The 22,568-nt window shown below is 40.6% G+C and overlaps 1 non-coding gene across 1 annotated transcript; it reads left to right on the forward strand.

The window, feature by feature from the left end:
• Nucleotides 1-21,732: 21,732 nt before the first annotated feature.
• On the forward strand, nucleotides 21,733-21,858 carry LOC138082473 (U6atac minor spliceosomal RNA). Its single transcript, XR_011145102.1, has one exon. It is a non-coding gene; the product is annotated as a U6atac minor spliceosomal RNA (small nuclear RNA).
• Nucleotides 21,859-22,568: the final 710 nt, after the last annotated feature.

The following is a 22,568-nucleotide window of genomic DNA, read 5'->3' on the forward strand; positions in this document are numbered from 1 at the left end:
TCTATTATACTAGACAGTAAGCAGGCCCACTCTTTGTTCCAGAAAGAGTAACTTTCTCTGTCTTACAAGCCTATTAGTTATACAAGCATCCTTGAAAAGATAGTCTGGATCAAAGGCAATCACTGCCTCTGCTTACAATGTATGCAAAACCATGAGAGATTCATGGCAAATTGTCTCCCAACATTTAGTTGACATTTGTAAGAAGTAATATGCATACATTGAAAGACAAATATTTTACTTTAACAACTGCAATCATGTGGTGTTAGACTATGTACACCTACAGGTCCTATGTACACCTATGTACACCTGCACAACTCTTCAAACCTTGGAATCAGATTGGACACCACTACCCCATCTTCTGTTCCGCACTGATTTTCTCAGAGTTCCTGTTTTTTATTATAGCAACCACCAAAAACCTAGATTTAGCATTATCTCATGTTATCAGAAGGAAAGAGTGCTACCTGATACCGAAATTGTGAATCTCGCTGATACTGAAATTGTGAATCTCGAGATAGTGGTTTATGTGGTGTACATTACATGCTGAGGGTGACCGTGTTTTCCTCAAAATGTTGACGCATCCTCTGAGCTCACTGAGGCTCTTTGGGGCAACTTGGGAACCGTAGTCCTAAGCAGTGGTGGAAGAAGCGTTGGTTGTGAATGACCTCACAGACGACTGCTGTCTTGGTAGTGTAGACAAAATGGTTGTTGTATCAGAGAGAAATAACCTTCTATCCTCTTTCAGCCAGATTTGTGGAAGTCCTGGTTGCAGTGGCAGAGTCCTTATCCTAACTAGTACAATCTCCTATTAAATGTGACTGTGTCTCATAGTGTGGTATTTGATGACATATTCTTACATAGTAAGAAGCAGTATTCACTGTGTGTTTCTTTTGTCTTTCCAACCTCAGTCATTACCTCAGTCCACATGTTTTGAGCCCATGCTATGCCCTGGCACTGGGCCAAGCATCCTCTCAAGTTCAAGTCCACTCCTGTGTTCCTCAGTCCCCTCAGCTGCAGACCAGCTGCTCTTGACCATTTAGACGCACCTAAGCAAGTCCATCCCCATTTAGCAACTAAGGTTTGGTAGTTGCATTGGTGCTTTACTCCCAGGAGTAACTGGTTTGCCTTCATTGCTGGCTGGGCTTGGACCTGAAACTCAGTGAGAAGAACCTAGGTGATCTGGGGACTTCCCTGATGGTCTAGTGGATAAGCCTTTATGCTCCAAATGCAAGGGTCCTGCGTTCGATCCCTGATTGAGAAACTAAGATCCCACACATTGCAACTAAGCCCATGTGCTGCAACAAAGACTCAAACACAGCCAAAATAAATAATAATAGTTAAAAAAAAAAACTTGGGTGATCTGAACTGAACAGCATGGATCAGTCTGGTTAAGACTAAGAAACTTCAGACCGAAAGCCAATCTGACATATCCAACAGGCATGTTGGGTAAAATTTGCATCAGGTCAAAGTGAATCTTGAAAATTTCTTATCACTCAGAAAATACTGCGTACATATAAAGGTATATACTCTCTTACAGTAATATGTATGTATCAATGTGAAACATACACCTTGCATATATGTTAAAAGTTACAGATAAGAAGGGTATTTCAGGAAGTTTACATAAAAGAGGGCAAAGGAGAAAAAGGCAAGTGTTGTTGAATTTACATAAGTTAATTGTGTGCAGAATATAGCGCCCTTTTTTTGTACTTTACCCAATTTAATTTCATACTTTCAGCAACACTGAAAGGTGATCACCATCAGTCTCATTTTGTAGAAAAGTTACAGGCTCAGAAAAGTCAAGTGATGTTCCCAAAGTCATACAGCAAGTAAGCACTGGAGATAGGAACCTAGACTTTCCTGGCACTAAAGCCAATTTTTTCTCCCTCAGCACAGTGCCCTTCTTCTTGATCTCTGCCTGAACAAAGCTCAGGAGCCCCTCAATTTATGAACATCATGATTTTGCCCTAAATCGCCCTAGATTTGCCCTGGTCTTGTCTATGTGAACTGAACTGAACTGTCTATGTGAATGTTAAATATGTGTGTTTAACATGAATGTTTAAATGATATGTAACAGATAACCTCATGTTGTTATTTATAGGGAGACAGAGTGAGAAACAGCCTCTCCAACAAACCCAAATTCACATATCACTTCAAAATTAACATTTAAAAGCAAAATAAAGCCCTTTTAAATATTCCTTTTGAGTTGACTGTTTCTTATTACTTTTTATCCAAAACTTGGATGGATTTCAAGCTCAGTTATAAACTCTAGAAACTAGGTTGCTGACAGAAAATGTGATGACTTTTCCCCATGTAGAGCAGGGGAACTGGATTTTAGCCTCTGAATAAACCTTGGAATGTTAAAGAACAGCTCTCTCCATAAATCACACCCTAGAAAATTCTTCCCACTGGTCTGGGAAAGCAGATGTGGCAACTTATCTTCTGTCTATGACTCTGAGTGTTAGAAATATATATTTTTGTGAGAAATCAAAGTCCAAGACCTGGGCTTTATACCTCCTATGTACTGCAGGAACTCTAGGCATATAGGGTAATAAATTAGTATAAAAACTGGTCAGGACCATTGAAACTCTCTGAGGTCTGGCCAAATCAAATAGGAAATTGCTCAGTAAAGACATTTCCATTATCCAGGGCTCATGAGAAATTCACAGTAAAAATAATTTTTGCCTGAAGATGAGTTTACAACCAAAACCTCACATCACATTCATGTGATTTTCAGCACTCATAGAAAGAGTTGGCAGCTACAAGAAACAGGAGACTCAATATCTCAGAATTAGAAATAGTCTGAACGATGGTAAGAATTTGATTGTTGCTTTTACATAGAATTTTATTATATCCTCTTTATGGAGCTAACATATCAGCTAACTGGGTTTCAGTTACTTGTGGAGATCCACTGAGTTTAGCTAAGTGCAGAAAGAACTCACAGCCCAACTTTCCAAACAGGGGCCCTGGAGCCCTGAATCTGACACGGCCAGGATAATTTGACTCACATATTTGGAGAGTAGAATTAAGGGTTTATTGAAACCCAGGAATTCTCTTAGAGTCAGAAGCCTGGGTCTCAACCTTTTGGCTACATCATCATCACTTGCTCCAAGCAAATGTGAGGCTTATGAGTAGGAAGGAGACAGGAACGGAAGAGTTTTCTCTCCAGGTTGCTATGTTCTATCAAAGGGGGAGTGAAAGTGTATTTCCCAAATTCATTTTTATTTGATAAAATGAATTAAATTGCAAACAGTTTTTCTTTTTTCATAATTTATTTTATTTATTTATTTTTGGTTGCACTGGGTCTTCGTTGCTGTTTTCTCCAGTTGAAACGAGCAGGGCTGCTCTCCCTTGTGGTACGCGGGCTCCTTCTGATGCCGAGTACAGGCTCCAGGCGTGCAAGCCTCAGTAGTTTCGCTGCTCGAGCTTAGCTGCTTCAGGGCATGTGGCATCTTCCTGCACCAGGGATCAAACCCATGTCCTCTGGATCGGCAGGCGAATTCTCATCCACTGTACCACCAGGGAAGCCCCGCAAACCATATTTCTAAGGATTGGAAAGAGAAAGACTCTTTGAACTAGGGCTTATTTTTATGTATAAAAGTTAATTTTAATCAAGCTATGAATGTGTGACCTAAAAAAGTTTCTAAAACACATTCATTGTCAATTAATTTGAAGAGCAAGTACTTTGAGAGCAACTGACAACCTAATTCAGAAATGAACATTTTATTACACGATAATTCTTTGCAGTTAAAGCATAAGCTCGTTATTAAATTATCCAGTTGTTTCCCACACAGACATCAAAGGATTAGAATATGTTATCAGCATTACCTGGGACAATTACACTTCATATTCTTGCTGAAATATTTATGACCCAACTACAGAAGAAGAATTCTGACTTTTATTCATTAGCTGGAGTTAGCTTAAATGAATTTCTCTATTCCTGGTTTTTCAATGACAGAGCTTGAAAACCATTAGACTTGGCTGGCAGAGCAAATGGCTTTGGAATTGGTCCCGGATAATGGTTCAGTCGTGGGATCAGGAGGACTAACTTGTTTTTCAGGCTCTACACCACCCCTTCTTCCACCCACTTGTCCCCCTATCATATGGGTCATTCACCCTGCTTCTCTGCCCTCACAGCCTCCACCTATGGGGCATTTGCTAAATCTGGTTTCTTTATAAAACAAATACATTTATTATTATAAGTCAATATATTTTTTAAAGATAAAATATTTTTAAAACATTTTTTTTAGAAATTATTTCTCTAATATACTCAGAGTCTTATGAAATTAGTCATTGTTTTACTAAAAGCAAGTATTACTTTTTTATAGAAACTTCTTGGTTTGATACTATTTCTTTTTATTTTATTTATTTATTTGCAGCACATGGGATCTTCACTGTATTATGCAGGATCTCCACAGCATGCAGGCTCAGTAGTTGTGATATCAGGGCTTAGTTGCTCCTTGGCATGCGGGATCTTCATTCCCAGACCAGGGATCAAAGTTGTGTCCCCTGTATTGCAAGGCTAATTTTTACCATTGAACCATATGTATTAATCTTAAATATGAACTATTGCTAAATGTCTACGTTAGGGGACAAGTAAAAAGCAAGTTGTTAGTTACTAATACACAAAGAAAGAATAAGGGCACTCACTATATGGATACAAAAATTTCTCAGAGATATACTGTAAACAAAACAAAAGCAAGTAAACACTGTGTGTAACAATAGAATATCAATTAAACACCAGTGAGAATGACTAAATTATAACTATACTTGTCGATTTGGAAGAATCTCACAAACATAATGTTGAAAGAATCTAGGCACAATTATTCATATTGAATAATTTGATTTATATAAGGTATACAGATTGCAAAAATAACCTGTGTTGTTAAAAGCCAAGGTTGCCTTATTTGTATAAAGTATGAAGATAGCAAAACTATACAGTTAAAAATCAAAACAGTGGAATCTTGAAGGATGCAGTGATTGGAAAGGACATTGAGGGGGCCGTGAGATTCAGATGGTGATGTTCTTGAACTCAGTTCTGGTAACATAAATATGTCCAGTGTATGAAAACTGAGGTGTGCACAATTCTTTATGTCAAAGGATAAATTAAGTTGAAATAAAATAAATTCAGTTAAAGAGTTTCTTTAAGTGTTTGTAGAATGCTGCCATTTGTGCAGAAAACATCTCTGGAAGTATAATAAGAAACAAACTGCCCCTCTGTTTCCTATGAACAAGCTGACTATAGTAAGGAGAGAGACTGGGCAATTAGAGGGCAGAAACAAGAAGAAATTTTTATGTTTACACTCGTTTATACTTTTTCACTTGACTATATCACCTATTCAAAGACAACTTTTTTCTGACAGTTTATTATTATTATTAAGAGTAAATTTACACTGGCTTGGTGCTCAACATAATCATATTGCTTTGGGAATTCCCTGGTGGTCCAGTGGTTAGGACTCAGTGCTTTCACTGCTGGGCCCAGGCTCAATCCTTGGTTGGAAAACTAAGATCCAGCAGGTTCATGGCGCAATCAAAACAAAACAAAACAAAAAATTATGTTGTTTTAATTTTTTGAAGTATAGTTGAAGTATAGTTGATTTACAATGATGTACTGGTTTCAGGTATGCAGCCTAGTGGTTCAGTGATGTGTATATTCTTTATATATAAATATTCTTTTTCAGATTTTTTTTCCATTATAGGTTATTACTAGGCATTGAATATTGTTCCCTGTGTTATACAGTAAGACCCTGCTGTTTATCTATTTTAAATATTGTGTGTATATGTTAATCCCAAGCTCGTAAAATCTCCACCACCACTTTCCATTTTGGTAACCATAAATTTGTTTTCTATGTCTGTGAGTCTGTTTCTGTTTTGTAAATAAATTCATTTGCATCATTTTTTAGCTTTAAGTAATATCATACAATACTTGTCTTTCTCTAACTTATTTCACCTAGCATGATAATCTCCAGATCCATTCATGTTGCTACAGATGGCATTATTTCATTCTTTTTGATGGCTGAATAATATTCTGTTTTGTGTGTGTGCATGTGTGTGTGTGTGTGTGTGTATGTATGTAGGCAATATGCAATATATACCATGTCTCTTTAAAAATCTGTTACTTTTCCCATATGATTTTTTAGTTGATATATTGTATTTTCATTTTTATTCTTATTTTTGACCACATAGCATGTGAGATCTTAGTTCCTTGACCAGGGATTGAACCTGCAGCGAAAGCATGAAATCTTAACCACTGAACCATCAGGGGAGTCCCCCACACTTTCTTTATCCATTCATCTGACAGTGGAGACCTCAGTTGTTTCTGTATCTTGGCTACTGTAAATAGTGCTAGTGTGAACACTGGGGTACATGTATCTTTTCAAATTAGAGTTTTCATTTTTCCTTGGTATATGCCCAAGAGTAAGATTGCTTGACCATATGGCAACTCTATTTTTAGTTTTTTAAAGAACCTCCATTCTGTTCTCCATAGAGGCTGCACCAACTTACATTCCCTCAATGGTATTTGAGGATTGCTTTTTCTCCACACCCTCTCTAGCATTTTTTTATTTGTAGACTTTTTGATGATGGCCACTCTGACTGTGAGGTAATACATCACTGTAGTTTTGATTTGCATTTCTCTAATAATTAGCAATCTTTTCATGTACCTGTTGGTCCTCTGAATATCTTCTTTGAAGAAGTGTCTATTAGGTCTTCTGCCCACATTTTGGTTGGGTTGTTTGGTTTTTTTTTGTATTGAGCTGTATGAGCTGTTTGTGTATTTTGGAAATTAAGCCCTTGTCAATCACATAGGTTGCCAGTATTTTTTTCCCGTTCTGTGGATTGTCTTTTCATTTCGTTTATGGTTTCCTTTGCTGTGCAAAAGCTTATAAGTTTGATTAGGTCCCATTTGTTTATTTTTGCTTTTATTTCTTTTGCCTTGGGAGACTGACTTAAGAAAACATTGATACAATTTATGTCAGAGAATGTTTTGCTTAGGGTCTCCTGTAGGAGTTGTGTGGTGTCATGTCTTACATTTAAGTCTTTAAACCACTTTGAGTTTATCTTTGTGAATGGTGTGAGGGAGGGTTCTAACTTCATTGATTTATGTGTAGCTGTCCAGCTTTCCCAATACCACTTGCTGAAGAGACTGTCTTTTCTCTATTGTATATTCTTACTTCCTTTGTTGAGGATTAATTGACCATAGGTTTGTGGTTTTATTTCTAGGCTCTCTATTCTGTTCCATTGATCCTATCATGTTGTTTTAAATGCAGTCTTTTATTTAGAAATTTTCTGCAGCACCCAAAATTACATCATCATAAATGGTAGCCCAAGGTACCATTATTTAAAAATTGCTGCATTCTGAGATAATTGCTTTTCCAGGTGAAGAATATATTGCAATACAAATTGTCAATAGAAAAAAGATTTTCACAGGGTCTTCAGATCTTGTTGAAGAGAATGTTTTAGACAAAGAAGACTGTTTCAAGAAGCTGAAGAGCAATTGGGAGGCAGTGTATTATGGGATTTCATCTTATGGTCTCTAAAAAGACAAGCTTGCCCTGCTCTCTCTGTTCATTTGAATCTGTTAGGAACCCTGGCAGACAAGTTGTCTACACTGTGTGTATGTAAGCCTGTGGATCCATGTTTTTTCCAGTTTGAGTTCAGTCTCTGATCATCATGAGGATCTTCACACGCCATCCATATCAGTTGTTGGGGTGGTCCATCCGACATCTCCATGCCTGCATGAGGGCTGAGGAACCCCTTGAAGAGGACTCCTCCTAAAGGAACAAGGAAGCAGACAGAACAAGTTTGTGCAGAAGAGAGTCATGATGTCACGTCGAGTTTGATGACTGCCACTCAGTTTGGTCTCTCGCCCAGGATTTCTATGTCTGAGAGCAATGGGAGCAACAGCTGAAAGTGCTTTCAGCTAAAGAACATTCACCTAATTCAATGAAAATCAAAAGCTCTATGGGATAGTGACAAAATACAAGCAAGACTATTGGTCATAATGCTTCCTGAGACTGCTGCTAAAACTACCATTTCTGGGTAGATGAACACAAGACAAATTTCTTGTGTCATAGTTCTGGAAGCCAGAAGTCTGAAATCAAGACGTCAGCAGGACTGCACTCCCACCCAAGACCTTGGGGGCCCATCCATTCCTGCCTCTTCCATTCTTCTGATGGCTGCCCTAGCATCTCTGGACTTGTGGCCTATTCATTCCAAATCTGTCTTCATGACCCCTCTCCTCTGTATGTCTATCTCTTCTCCTCTGTGTGTTTATTTTATAAGGATGCACGCATGAGTGCTAAGTCACTTATGTCTGACTCTTTTGTGACTCTGTGGACTGTAGCCCTCCAGGCTCCACTGTCCATGGGATTCTCCAGGCAAGAATACTGGAGTGGGTTGCCATGCCTTCCTCCAGGGGATTTTCCCATCCCAGGAACTGAACCTGGGTCTCCTGCGTATACTGCATTGGCAAGTGTATTCTTTACCACTAGCACCACTTAGGAAGCCCCATAAGGTTGCAGTGAGGGCCCACTAGGATGAACACCCCTTCTCAAAATTCTTAATTTAATCACATCCTCAAAGACCTTTTTTATCCCCAATAAGAAAACATTCACAGATTCCAGAGATTTAATGTGGAATCTCTTAAATACCCTAAAAACAGAGTAAAATTTAAAGTGGAAGAGGAGGTACTCTCCCCTTGCTTTGCCCTGCACGTCAGTAGTGCAGGGGACAGTGCAGGATCCTGGCATCAAAGTCCAGGGACATACACTGTAATTCAGCTGACTTCATCTTAAGGACCCAAGAGAAGCTCCCAGTAGGCCTCCAGAATTATTTAAGATGAGGAGGGGGCAGAACTTTGCACAGGGCCAAGATCCTGCATTAGCAAGAAAGGCAAGAACTCCCTACGACTTTACTATTTGAACCGAGACTTTACTATTTGAACAGATTCGTATGTAACAAGGCCAGTACATAAAGCCTGGGGCTGCCTTGGAGGAAGTACAGAAAAGCCCCCCTGCACTCCCGCCTTTGAAGCTGTTGATTCAACTGGTCAACCTCTTGAAAGGTACTCAACTCCTGGCTTGTAGGCCTGCAGCGTGCTCTGCCTCTGGGGAAAGAGCCAATTTGGTGCTTGTGAAGGCTTTACTGCCCAACCCCAGGCAGCTTGATCCTTCAGGCCAGTCCTGGGGTCTGGATGGTGTGTTCCAGACCCAGCCTGGGGTGAGTTACAAAGGTCTCCCCCACAGCATCTCAAATCAGCTTGGGCTCTGTGGGATGTAGGATGAAAATGGCCAAAGACTAAGGCTGTACACCAAGCCAGAGGGAGACTGCTGGCAGTTTGGAGGTACATGCAGTGGGAATACACTAAGACATAGTCTAGTGGGGTCCTCTGTACCCAGGCCTGCAGGCACCACCAGCATATCAAACAGTCTGAAAGCTATGGGCAGAAAGGGGAAATTGGTAGGGCTAGTTGGGCTTGACATTGTTGAACACTTAGCTGAGTATCTGGGAAGTTTGGGGATCTCTGAGCAGAACCTGAGCTTTATTTTTATTTTGCTTTTAAGAAAGAACAAGTACAATCATGTTACTGTCTTTTTTTCCTGCTGGCCTGTTTGCCGGCCTGTTGCTTGAGAAATTCAATGCATCTGCCCCAAACACTCAAGTAGCTGAGGAGTGTCCTGGCAGCCAAGCATTCTGTTCCGCCCTGATAGTGTGAAGCCCCTTGTCAGGCCGTCAAGGGGGAGGGACGCAGGTTGAAATCTCTCATCCTTGGAGCTTTGTGTTTGGTCGTGAAGCAGGAAAGACTGTTGCAGTGAAAAGCCCAGGTACTAAGTGCCAGGGCTTGACTTTCAGTGATAAGATTTGCAGGGGGGTGGATTTAGTGCAAAGAACGGAGTTTTACTTGCTAGGAGCCTGTTCAGCTCTTCAAAGGCTAAACCTAGGTGCTTTTTTTTTTTTTTTTAATATGGTTGTTTGTTTTGATCTCCAGCTTCCTGCAGTATCAGTTTCTGTCAGACCAGTTTGTTAAAAAAGCACTTTGAGTAAATACCAAGGGCCAGGATGAAAGTCAAATAGGGAGTCAAAAGTGTTTTGTTTTCATATAACTTGAATTTAATTCTCACTCAGTGTTAAACAAACTTCACGTCAGAATAAAGAATGCCCATTGGCTTGGGCAAAGTTTCGGAGTTGGGGAAGAAACAGTGATAGCCCTGGAGTTGAGACCCACCCTATGGTACTGGAGGCATTTGGTTCCAACTGTGGGCTTTAAAACACCAAGCAGGGAGTTCCCTGGTCGTCCAGTGCTTAGGACTTCATGTTTCTAATGCAGGGGGCACAGGTTCGATCTTGGTTGAGGAACTAAGATCTCATGTGCCACGTGGCATGACCAAGAAAAAAAAATGAGTCATACCTTTTTTGTAAACTATGTTCCTGAAAAGTTTTTAAACTGATTTATATTCACAATGTAATAGATGAGCTCTCCAAAGAAGTTTCAGCAGAAAGTTTTGTAAAGCAAGGTGCCAGCAGGGCCAGGGTTAGAGTGAAGTAATGAAGAGGTGGCCCCAAAACTCAGCAATCAATATCAATAATATGCTAATGCAATATTCTAACAAATCAAAATTAATGCAAATGATAAACAAAATTGGCAAAATTTTAAATGAAGACAGGTCCTGTCTATGACTTTTTTTTTCCAGCAAGTTAAAAAGATTTCTTACCTTTTCTGGTTTCATATGAAGTCCAGAAGCCAGGGCTTGTCAAGGGCAATTACGTTGTGTCCATGACGCTTTCTTCTATGAGGTTTCAAGCACCTGCAACTGCTTCAGGTGGAGATAAGATTACTTCTTCTCTGATTGAAAGATAGAGAAAAATGTTCAGGTGTCAACTTCCATGATACCTTCATCACTCACAACCTTGATAAAAGTGAACCCATTCTTTTGTCTCCGCTGAATGCAAATACCTTAACGATTGTTTATGTATTCAATGACGGTGCCTATGCATTTATCACATGTTCTTTGTATGTCTACGTCTGTGCTGGATTAATTTGAAAGCCCCCCTGGGACAGACTTTCAGCTGAAGTCTACAGTGGACAGTTAGACATATAGACTGGACGACAGTGATGATGATTTGCAACACACTAGTAACCACCAGTAATAGAGTAGAATTGTTTCATGAAACCTACATGAGGACCACTATGTGATGAGCAGTGTAGAGACCCAGGTGGGTGCAGAAGCAGAAAATAAAATAGGTTTTAAATCCACTTTGACCATATGTGGGAGCCTGGGCTGACATTCTCAAGAAAGTACTACTGGTAATTACTTTTTTCTTTCTTTCCTTTTGCCCAGTGGGTAGAAAGTCCTCTCCGTGGGCAGAGACCTATTGTGCAGTGATGAATGGAAGGGTGGTGTGCTGGACATTTTCCATGCTTTTCTACCAGATGCACTTTCTGTCCCACTCTGTGCTTTAGCTCGGTAGTCTTTATGAACTTTATCCACAAGTATCCCTGGTGCTCTGTCTTCGAGTTGGGTTAGGAGAATGGAAGGCAGCAGCATAAGATAGAGGAGGGAGAAGGGAAACGTTGGGGTGTTTAGTCCCCTGGCTCTCTTCTTGCTGGGCTTCAGATTGGCTGCATTTCTCTACTGAAAGACACCGTTCAGTTCCTCTTCTCAGTTGTTCTCTTTGAGTTTTGTAACTAACCCCTCCTCCTATCTCTTTAGACCTGGGATGGGGTGATCTAGCCCTGAAAGGTGTCAGCATCCCTTGCTGGTTTTCTTCACCCTACCCACACCTTTTTAAACAGCCTTATATTAAACCCCCTTCCTCCACTGACCTTTGTTGGTGTGGCCTCTGTCAGTGGCAGGACACTGACTGATGCAAGTCGTAGGTGCCTATCACCCAGCAAAGGTGGGACACAGTCCAGGCCTCAGGACCCTCAGCTCTGGCAGTGGCCTTTCCCCTTAGAGAATAAAGCAGCCCTATCTGGCATTTCCTGGTTTTAGATCTGCGCACAGTCAAGTGTACCTGTGAATGAGTGAGCTGTTGGAAGATTAAAGAACAGAGAATCCCCATTAGCATCATCTCTACGTCCTTGAATTTAAAATACTTATTCAAGAATGAAAAGCTTAACCTGATTCCCAAGAATGATATCCAGTCAATCGCCTGCCAGTGACCGGGGAAAGCCCTTAGTCAGCATAAATAAATCCAGATCCAGCAACTGTGTCACTAGTAAGTTTTCTGCCATGTTCCAAAGTCGACGTTCCAGGTCCCAGACAAGATGCTCTGTATCTACACAGCTGTGAAGATGACAAGTGATACCAAAGCATCAGGGGACTATTCTGTGCTCACTGAGGTGCCATCTGTGCCCTCCTGCATGTTTAACTTGATGCTTCATACCTAATGGGTCCCAGGACACCCCCCAAACCTCTTTTGTGCCACCTCTCTCTCCAGGTATGCCTCAACAAGGAAGCACTGTAGCCCTGATGACTTGGCCAGGTACCTTACCACTCTAAGGAAAATCCACCTTAGGATGAAACTAAGGGCAATGGACTGAAGGAGTGGAAAGAGCCTGAATTCTTGAGGATGTCATCCACACTGTACTGGAGCCCATCCTTACTCATGACTTACGCTGCAGTGACACAGTGACATCCGTCATGGTCTCATCAATTTAGTTAGAGTGTTTTGTTTCTTTCAGTCAAAAGCTATGTAACTCAAGAACATTTACAAAAAGTTCACAGCTAACATCATATTGATTTATTTACTTTTAATTATTTCTGGCTGCACTGGGTCTCCATTGTTGCAAGCAGCCTTTCTCTAGTTGCAATGCATGGGCTTCACCTTGTGGTGGCTTCTCTTGTTGAGGCTTTTGGGCTCTAGAGCTTGGGCTCAGTACCTGTGGTGCACAGACTCAACTGTTCTGCAGTATATGGGATCCTCCCAGACCAGGGACTGAACCCATGTCCCATGCATGGCAAGGCAGATTCTTAACCACTGGACCACCAGGGAAGCCCAACATCATATTTAATGATGAAAGCTTTCCCTCTAAGATCAGGAACAAGGATGTTTAGTTTCACTACTTCTGTTTAGTGCAACACGTACACACACAAATAGTACTATTAACATCTCCCTTGCCATAACTAAGACCCGACACAACCAAATAAATAAATATATATTTTAAAAATCCCTGTCTCAAAATGCTCGTTATGCGGGTGCTGCAATGCACACCCTGAGTCTCCTTCTGGAATGAAGGACTTGCCCCTGGCGCTGGAAATGTGACCAAAAGACAGCTCTTAGGTGCCAGCCCTTTTTGAGGATTGCCTGTCAGGATAAAAACTGCCTTGCTAAGCCAATCTCTTTCCAGAAGTAGGCCACATACAATAACTGATCAACAAAGGGGTATAAAATACCAACCCTTGACTCAGACTTGGGGCACCTCTGCAGAACCATTTTGGACCTGAACCTACCTGTGGGGTTGGTTAAAGCCCTTTGTTGGGTCTGCAGCATAACTCAGCTTCTCCCTTTGTCCAGCCCTGCTTCCTCTTCTTCCCTTTCAAGGGTGATGGTTTCAAGAGCACTGTGATGCCCTACCCAAACATACACACACACCCCACACACACACAAACACACACTTTAATATGATGCTCCTCATCCTTGTTGCAAAACATCAAGGGCAGGGCTTCCCTGATGGATTAGTGGTAAAGAATCTGCCTGCCAGTGCAGAAGACATGGGTTTGATCCCTGGTCCGGGAAGATCCCACATGCCTTGGAACAACTAAGCCCATTGACCACAATGCTGAGTCTGTGCTCTAGAGCCCGGAAGCTGCAACTACATAGGCCAGCTCCTGAAGACCACGCACTCAGAGCCCGTATTCCACAAGAGAAGTCACTGCAACGAGGGGCCCGTACACCGCCACTGGAGAGTAACCCTCAGACTAGAGAAAAGCCTGAGCAGCAACAAAGACCCAGCACAGCCAAAATAAATAAATTAATTAATTTTAAAAGAAGCATTAAGGGGTGGGGACCTGGGGCTCTAGATTCCTAAGTCAGTGAGACCTATGCTCTTCTTATAGGATTGGCTTTCAGTAATTCACCAGTGTGAGCCACATACACACTGGTTTCTTTACAAATGAATACATTAAATTAAACAAATAAAATGTGCATGCATACTAGAAAAAGGACATATTCAACAATTCTCCTCACCCAGGTTCTCATTTTCTTGGAGGGTACACTTTCCTTTTCTTTGGGAAAGAGTTCTTTCCTCATCTGTAAAAGGGAACAAATAACCTCTTCAAACAGTTGAAGATTCAATGAGTGAGTGTATGTGCCCAGCATGCTGTGGGTGCTATGCCAGAACAGCAAAGAAATGAGAGTACTTCTGAAGAGCAGGACCCTTTGTTATTCCAGGACTCTCAGACTTAATGTTTAAGGTTCTGCAGTTTCTCTCTGTGGGAGGAGGGTTGTCACTTCGGTCATCTTCACTTGAGACATTTACCTGCATGTGTGGGAGAGGCTCTTTCCTATAAATTTGCCTCATGAGAATGTATATTACGTTCCCCACAGGACCCACGGCAACATCATCACAGAGGTATGTGCCTTATGAATCTTGAAAGGGGTGATTGCGGTACGTGATGTTTCTTAGGCGTATTTGTCCATGAAATCCACCCCCTCCCTTGATTTTTGAGTCATACCTAGCAACTAAATAGTTTCCAGCAGAACACATTTCTGGAAACTCTTATCTCTTCCATCTGATTCTATTAATTTAGGAGAATATTTTCCCCAAATAACAGTAGGCTAGCCGCTACATAGAGCTTGCTGAACTCCAGTTTGCAGTCACAATGCTAATTGGTAGTCACAGCTACTCTTTGTTGAGCACCTAACTTTGTCCTGAGAGCTTTACGGGCGTCACCTCTTTCAACTCTTTCAATAGTCATTTTAGAGATGGCTCTGGAAAGTCTTACAGTAGAGATGAGAAAACTGAGGAGCAAGAAGGTTAAACAGCTTGTTACATGGCAAGTAGTGAAGTCAAGATTCGAATCCAGGTCTATCTGACTCGAAAGCCCATAAATTTCAATTTCTGGTTTGAACTATACATAGTGGTATAGAAGTAGCATCTCTCTTCTTCTCTTCATTGAAATCAGCTAAAAGCAACTGAGCTAGAGAAACAAAGACAAAATTCCTTTTCTTAGCAATGTTAATATGTTTCACTATGATTATATTTTTTCTTTTCCCTATTTCTTCTGATTTTTGCTTTATGTATCTTTGTTTCTTTGTTTTTTGCTGTCTAATGGTTTATGATGTCTATCTTCTTTGTGAATTGTACCTTTTATCATGAAAAAATTCATCTTTGTTTCATTTAAAAATAAATAAATTTAATTTTAAAATTCTTTTTCTTAGAAAGTAGAAGATACATAAAACCTCAGGTCCCCAGTTAGTTGGAAGGGCTGCCAAAACCACTGAAGGCCAAGGGCACATGTGGGAACAAGAAGAGAAAAAGACCTATAGTAAGGGGACAGAGTGGCTGTGTATCTCAAAAAGAGCTGGATGCTCTTCTCCAAATCAAGGAGCAAAACCTAACCCTCTTGTTTGCAATTTTGGGGCAAACGTGTCTGATGGTACCAAGAATTTCCCTGCACCCTGCTTGGTATCAAAATGAGCTTTCCAAAGAACAGAGACTAGTCACATTTTCGAGAAGCTCTGTCTCTGTGGCAGCAGAGAAGAGTCTTTGAGCCATTACAACTTCACAGCTGCTCATCTTTGCGTAGGAGAAACAAAAGCTAAACAAACTCTCTTAAAACCCCAAATCAAGAAAAATTCCAGCTAGCCTGACCCTTCTCCTTCACAAACCTTCTGCAAACAGCTCATCAAGGAAAAATTCATATCCTGCAAGGATGAATAACATAAAAAAAAAAAAACTAGCACAGAAACCTACACAAAAATACTATAAGAGAAAAAAAAGGTAGAAAAGAGCAGGAAACCAGACAGGAGGCAAAGAATACACCCTATATGTCACTATGAAACAGATAATAGTTATGATCAAATATTTCATCATGAATTTTTCAAACTTAATGAAGCAATTGCCTGTATGAAACCAGAACACAAAGCAAACAGTGCTAAAGATCAGGAAGGAAACAGTGGGACTGATGGGATGAAATGAACTGGCAGAGTTCAGATGTCAGCACAAGCCCAGAAACAAAGCTCACCCATTTTTCTACATGCAGCACTACTACGGCACAAAAAAGGATGATGATAGCAAATGGAAACAGGGGAGTTTTCTCTTGTGACCAGAGCATGACTGGGGCTAGATGAGCTCACCAAAAGAAATCCAAGATGGTCTGCTATTGATTTCAGTTCAGCTTCAGGACTCTTGTTACAACTTTCATCAGATATGACCACTTCATGGAGCTGTAAGGTAGAAACAAGTAGATGGTGTCAAAATCTCTCCTGGCTGTCATATTGTTGCATGGGGAATTTAGTTTAAAAGAATCATGCCGGGGAACTAGATCCCCCATGACGCAACTGAGTTCGCATGCTACAACTAAAAATTCTACTTGCTGTAACTAAGACCCAGCACAGCTAAATAAATAAATGAACATTTTTTTTTAAAGAGCTGTAACTTTAAAAAGGAAAAAATAAATTCATAGGAGAAAAAAGTTGTGAAACTGTATTTATTTCAAATGTTAGGACCAGTTTATATAGTTAAGGTTTGAGCTCAAAATAACATCACGTCTATCCCCTTAGCAGACTCAGTGTAAACCTGTAATTATGGTCCAGATTCTCCTTCCTCTTTCCATGCTTAACTCCAAAGGTCATGGCCTTTCTCCATTATAGTGAGTTAGTTCAATTAAACAGCCTGCTTATGAAAGAGCACGTGTGTGTGTATGTGTGTGTGTGTTAAATTGCTTCAGTCTTGTACAACTTTTGGTGACCCCATGGGCTGCCAGGCTCCTCTATCCATGGGATTTTCCAGGCAAGAATACTGGATTGGTTTGCCATTTCCTCATCCAGGGGATCTTCTTAATCCAGGGATCAAACACGCACTGGCAGATGGGTTCTTTACGACTACCACCAACTGGGATGCTACATTACATTGCATTAAACTTCTGCAAGTATGAAAAAGAAAGATAAGAAACACATACCTATACATATATTGAAAATATTAAGCTAGAGCTATAGAACTGAAATGACAGGTAAATGTGCTAGAATGAGGCATGTTTAGATTTAAATTAAAATGTTGTTCTAATATAAATTTACATGGCATTTGGTATAAGACAAGTCCATTTTGGCCAATGCCTAGAGGAATTACTGAGGCAATTGTTACACTGTGTGACCATGTTATCTAAAGTATGTCCTTGCAACAGAGATCAAGAGGATAGTATTTTATCTCCACTAACACAATGGCCAATTCCTAATTATCCAAAAGTAATATCCAGCAATTTTCCAAAAATAATATATGTTGCTAACAAGTGATCTTGCGTTTTACAAAGGGTTTCCCAGGTGGCACTGGTGGTAAAGAATTGGCCTGCCAATGCAGGAGATGCAAGAAACATGGGCTGGATCCCTGGGTGGGGAAGATCCCCCAGAGAAGGAAACGGCAACCCACTCCAGTACTCTTGCTTGGAAAATTCCATGGACAGAGGAGCTCAGTGGGCTACAGTCCACGGGGTCCCAAAGAGCCAGAGACAACTAAGCGACAGCCTGTATGCACGGTCTTGAGTCAGTTAGCTCCTTCTCATCATTCCCAAGTCCATTATCTTTATCTTCAGAATGGCCTTCTCCTCCTGGCCCACAATTCACAAGGCCTATAAGAAGACAATTTGTGTCTATTCATTCCATCATCCATTCATTTAATAAATGCTCAGTACATACTTGGGCTTCCCAAGTGGCTCAGTGGTAAAGGATTTGCCTGCCAGTGCAGGAGACACAAGAAACACAGGTTTGATCCCTGGGTTGGGAAAAGACCCTGGAGTAGGAAATGGCAATTCACTTCACTATTCTTGCCTGGAAAATTTCAAGGACAGAGGAGCATGGTGGGCTACAGTCCCTAGAATTGCAAGGAGTCGGACACAACTGAGAACACACACAATGAGTACTTACTATAGAGTAGATATTCTTCAAACCACTCAAAACAGGGTAAAAACTCAATTCTAGCTTCCTATCACTGCTACAACAATTACAGAACATTCTGTGTTTCACAAAGTGTTTCCAAATTACTTCTTTTGCTCTGTGAAATTTGTCACCAAACACTTTAACCTCTCAAAATGAGACTAATTCTACCCACCCATCTCCAGGTTCACAGGATTTTTTTTTCCCCCTAACTTCAGTACCATTTAATGAGGGTTACTGAGGCCCTAAATTTTCCTAAACATAAGGAATAATAGTGATAGCTCTACACAGAAAGGCCTAATAGAAATTTCTTATTGATAAGTGGTTGCAAATGTAGGTGATGGTGCCATTGTAAAATCACCATTTATAAATAATACAATGCACTTGAAAACTAAGTGCATCTCTGAATAGCATATGATGCAAACTGACACAGAGAAACAAATGACCAGTGAGTTATGATAATAAGTGCTTTATAAATACTTACTTACATCGTATTAAACTTGGGTAGAAAATGGGGTTGGGGGAAGCTATACTTACATGTATCTCTCTTTCTCTTGTTCCTGAATATTTCTCAGGCTTGTCCTTACAAGGTAGGCATTTGGTTTTAAACTCCATGTATTAGAACAATGGCCAAATTTCCTTAGATGGACCTGAAACGTTATTGAATAAACTCAAGTAAATGATAATATAAATACTTTATTAAAAGCAAGAAGAACATTTTGAACATGTAGCAACATTTTCTAAAAATAGATGATTCCTAGAAGCTTAAGGCTAAAAAACAAAACGATTCAAATGATAGTGTGAATTTCTCAGATTTTTAAATGTAGACATTAGCATTATATTTGCTAAAATTTTATTGTTTGGTTTAATATGAAAAAATAATTTGAACACATTTGATATGGGTGGCTAAATGATAGTGGTCATTTGAAACTTGTTTCTCAGAGGCCATATCTAGAGGTCAAGAAATTTAAGATCTAGTTTTGTTTTTCAGTACAGAATGAAGGTAACAAATGTTAAAAGCTATTAATTTTACAGATGATGAAAATATAATGAGAAAGAAAAATGTAATACTCTGTTTCCTTATGACTTCAAAGAATGCTATAGACATAACTTCATTCATCTAAGAAAACAACCCTGCTAATTACATTATATGTAATTATATTATTATATATAATAAGCTAATTTCATAGTTGCCTGTTTTATAGAAAGAGAATTCAGGCCTTGGGAGAAAAGTTGGGCAAAAGTGGAAAAACAAGAAGCCCCTAGATCTTCCAGCTCTTTGGCCCAGAGTAACCCTCCTTGTACACAGAGACGCATTTTCCTTTTGATCTAACTGATCCAGTGGATTGTGAACCCCTCCATGGTGGGAATGTATCTTCTTCATCTCCCTGGTTTCCATGTCACCTCTCACTCACCTCAATTCTCTTCCTATCTCTCCAGTCACTTTCCAGTCTTTTGTAGGTTTGTCTTCTACTATGTACCTCCTACATCTTGCAGCAATTGGTCCTTCCTTGGCCCTTTTTCCTTTTTGATGCTCTTCATTCTCCCTGGGTAAATCTTCTTTCCCAGGTCTTCAACTACCAACCATATGCAGATGGGTTTCAGCTTGAATTCCCAATACCAGCTTCTCCTGACTTCCAAGCCTATGTGTCCAACTGTCTAGTGAATGTGTCCTGGAGTTCAGCATATTCAAAGCTAAGATCCTCGCCTTCCCCTGAAGATGTGCTCTTCATTCCTCCCAGTCTCAATGGATGTCACACATCTACTCAGACATTGAAACCAGAGAACTAGGGATCATCCAAGATTCCCTTTTTCCAACAGCTTGTGTGTGCTAAGTGACCCTGTGGACTGTAGCCTGCTGGGCTCCTCTGTCCATGGGATTCTCCAGGCAAGAATCCTGGAGTGCCACCTGGGAAGCCGTCTCCCGCAGACCCTGCATCAAACAATCAAGTCCTGATCATCAGCTCTTGAAATCTTTCTCAGACTTACCTTTCCCTGTCTGTTCTTTTTTTTTTAATATAAATTTATTTTAACTGGAGGCTAATTACCTTACAATTCCCTGTCTGTTCCTATAGTTTCTGCCCTTTGTTCCCCCAGATTTTCGTCATTTCTCTCCTGGATGAACACTATCCTCCTTTACTGGTCTTCCTGACTTCAGACCCAGTTCCTGCCCCTCCTCACCATGTACCACAGTGCCTCCAAAGCAGCTCTAGATATTAATTCTCTGCTAACTTTCAATGGATCTTCATCTAGGACAATATAACAGAGTCCTTCTCTACCTAAACTTCCTTGTCTTATACCAACTTCATACTTTGATAAGTCCTTCCTTGCTGTATTTGATGCTCTAAGAGCGTCAAACTTTTTGTAACTCCTCAAATGTGCTAACCCTTCCTGCCTTTGCATGTTCTTTTCTCTCTGCCCCATCCCGATGTGTAGCTGGCAACGCCCAGACGCCCTTCATGTCCTGGTTCAAGCATTTCCTCCTCTGTGAAAGGCTTCCCTCACTCTCCAAGGCAGATTTTATCCTTCCTTCTACAATTAAGAGGTGAATAGGTGGAGAAGAGAGTAACAGGTACCTGGAGATTGGGATAGGGACTCCATGCATAGAGAAAAAAAATAGAGACGCCTAGGGTGCAGATTCTTTGTGGGATTTGCCTCCGGCCTACTGTACTTGTGCATGAATAGGATTCAGTTCTGGACCTGGGAAGGCTGTGACAAGAGGATAGAGATGTTTTCCCCTCCCCCCACTTCCTCACAGTAGTCATGGACACTATGGGAATTTCCTGGCCTGCTTGGCAGCAGTTTTCTGTCTAGGATTATTTGGTGCTTTTCTAAGTAAGAAGAGAGCTGAATTGGACAACAATAGAAGCAAACCCTGGGGCATGTGTCAACTCACCAAATTGTTTCCTGGACTTGTGATGCAGAGGACTATGTAATTATGAGACTGTCATACACATATATGTTGGCTTGAAGAAATTAGACATAGACACCCAATTGCCAACAGCAATGAAAAGAGAGACTTGGTGGAACCGAGTGAATGGTGTGGTTTCCAAAGAAACTTGGAGGCCTGGGTTTTCTGATGAGAAGATACTGCTGAATTAAATCTAATTACCACAGGAAGTAGCCCCCACTTTTCAAAGCAAAGAGGTAGTAATGGTGTTGGCAAGGTTATGAAGGTGTGTCCCAAGATTTCCTAAAAAGATTGACTGCCAGAGCAGCCCATCGTTCTCCTATTTCATTGGGTCTTCTCAAATGGGGTGAAGAAGATCTATTTCTCTCCAAATTCACCTCAGTTGTGCTTCTGTCCTAGTTATTGAACAAGTGATGTACCCCTTGCTGTAGCTTAGAAACAATGCTACAGTCATTGATTGTAACGTCAGTGTTTTTGGAAACTCAGCATCTCTTTGCTCTTCACCTTTCTTGCCAATGGCTCTGTCAATTTCCCAACCTAACTAGGATCATGGCATCCGGTCCCATCACTTCATGGCAAATAGATGGAGAAAAAGTGGAAACAGTGGCAGATTTTATTATCTTGGACTCCAAAATCCCTGCAGATGGTGACTGCAGCCATGTAATACAAAGACACTTGCTCCTTGGAAGAGAAGCTATGAAAAACCTACACAGCATATTAAAAAACAGAGACATGTGTTGTATGAAAGGAAAGAAGGTTAACACTACTTTGACAAGGATGTAAGAGGCTCTCAGGCCTGATAACATGCATATGATTAAGGCATTGCCTACCTAATTTGTGGCATCTAACCAAATTTTTTTGTGCTTTCCAAAGTAGGGGGATGTATTTTAAAGGATGATTTATCTTGTGAGAAATAAACATTAAATTTGAAATATAAAAATTTTTTTTAAAAAAGCAAAGACATCACTTCACCAACAAAGGCCTGTATAGTCAAAGCTATGGTTTTTCCATAGCTGGACCATAAAGAAAGCTGAACACCAAAGAACTGATCCTGGAGAAGACTCTTTAGAGTCCCTTGGACAGCAAGATCAAATGAGACAATCCTAAAGGAAATCAGTCTTGAATATTCATTGGAAGGACTGATGCTGAAGCTGAAGCTCCAATACTTTGGCCACCTGATACCAAGAGCCAACTCACTGGAAAAGACCCTGATGCTGGGAAAGACTGAGGGCAACAGGAGAAGGGAAAAACAGGATGAGATGGTTGGATGGCATCAATGGACATGACTTTAAGCAAATTCTGGGAGATGGTAAAGGACAGGGAAGCCTGTCCAGGGGGTCGAAAAGAGTCAGACATGACTTAGAGACTGAACAACAGTTTTCGCCAAGAGCCAAGGAAATGCTTGTTGACTCTATATCAAGAAAACAAGGCAATCACTTGTTCATCTCAGTATAGAGTTGGTGGTGGTTTAGTTGCTAAGTTGTGTCTGACTCCTGCGACACCATGGACTGTGGCCCACGAGGCTCCTCTGTTCATGGGATTTCCCAGGCAAGAATACCAGAGTATTCTC

This window comes from Capricornis sumatraensis, chromosome 7, assembly GCF_032405125.1.
Source record: "Capricornis sumatraensis isolate serow.1 chromosome 7, serow.2, whole genome shotgun sequence".
NCBI classification, from domain to species: Eukaryota; Metazoa; Chordata; class Mammalia; order Artiodactyla; family Bovidae; genus Capricornis; species Capricornis sumatraensis.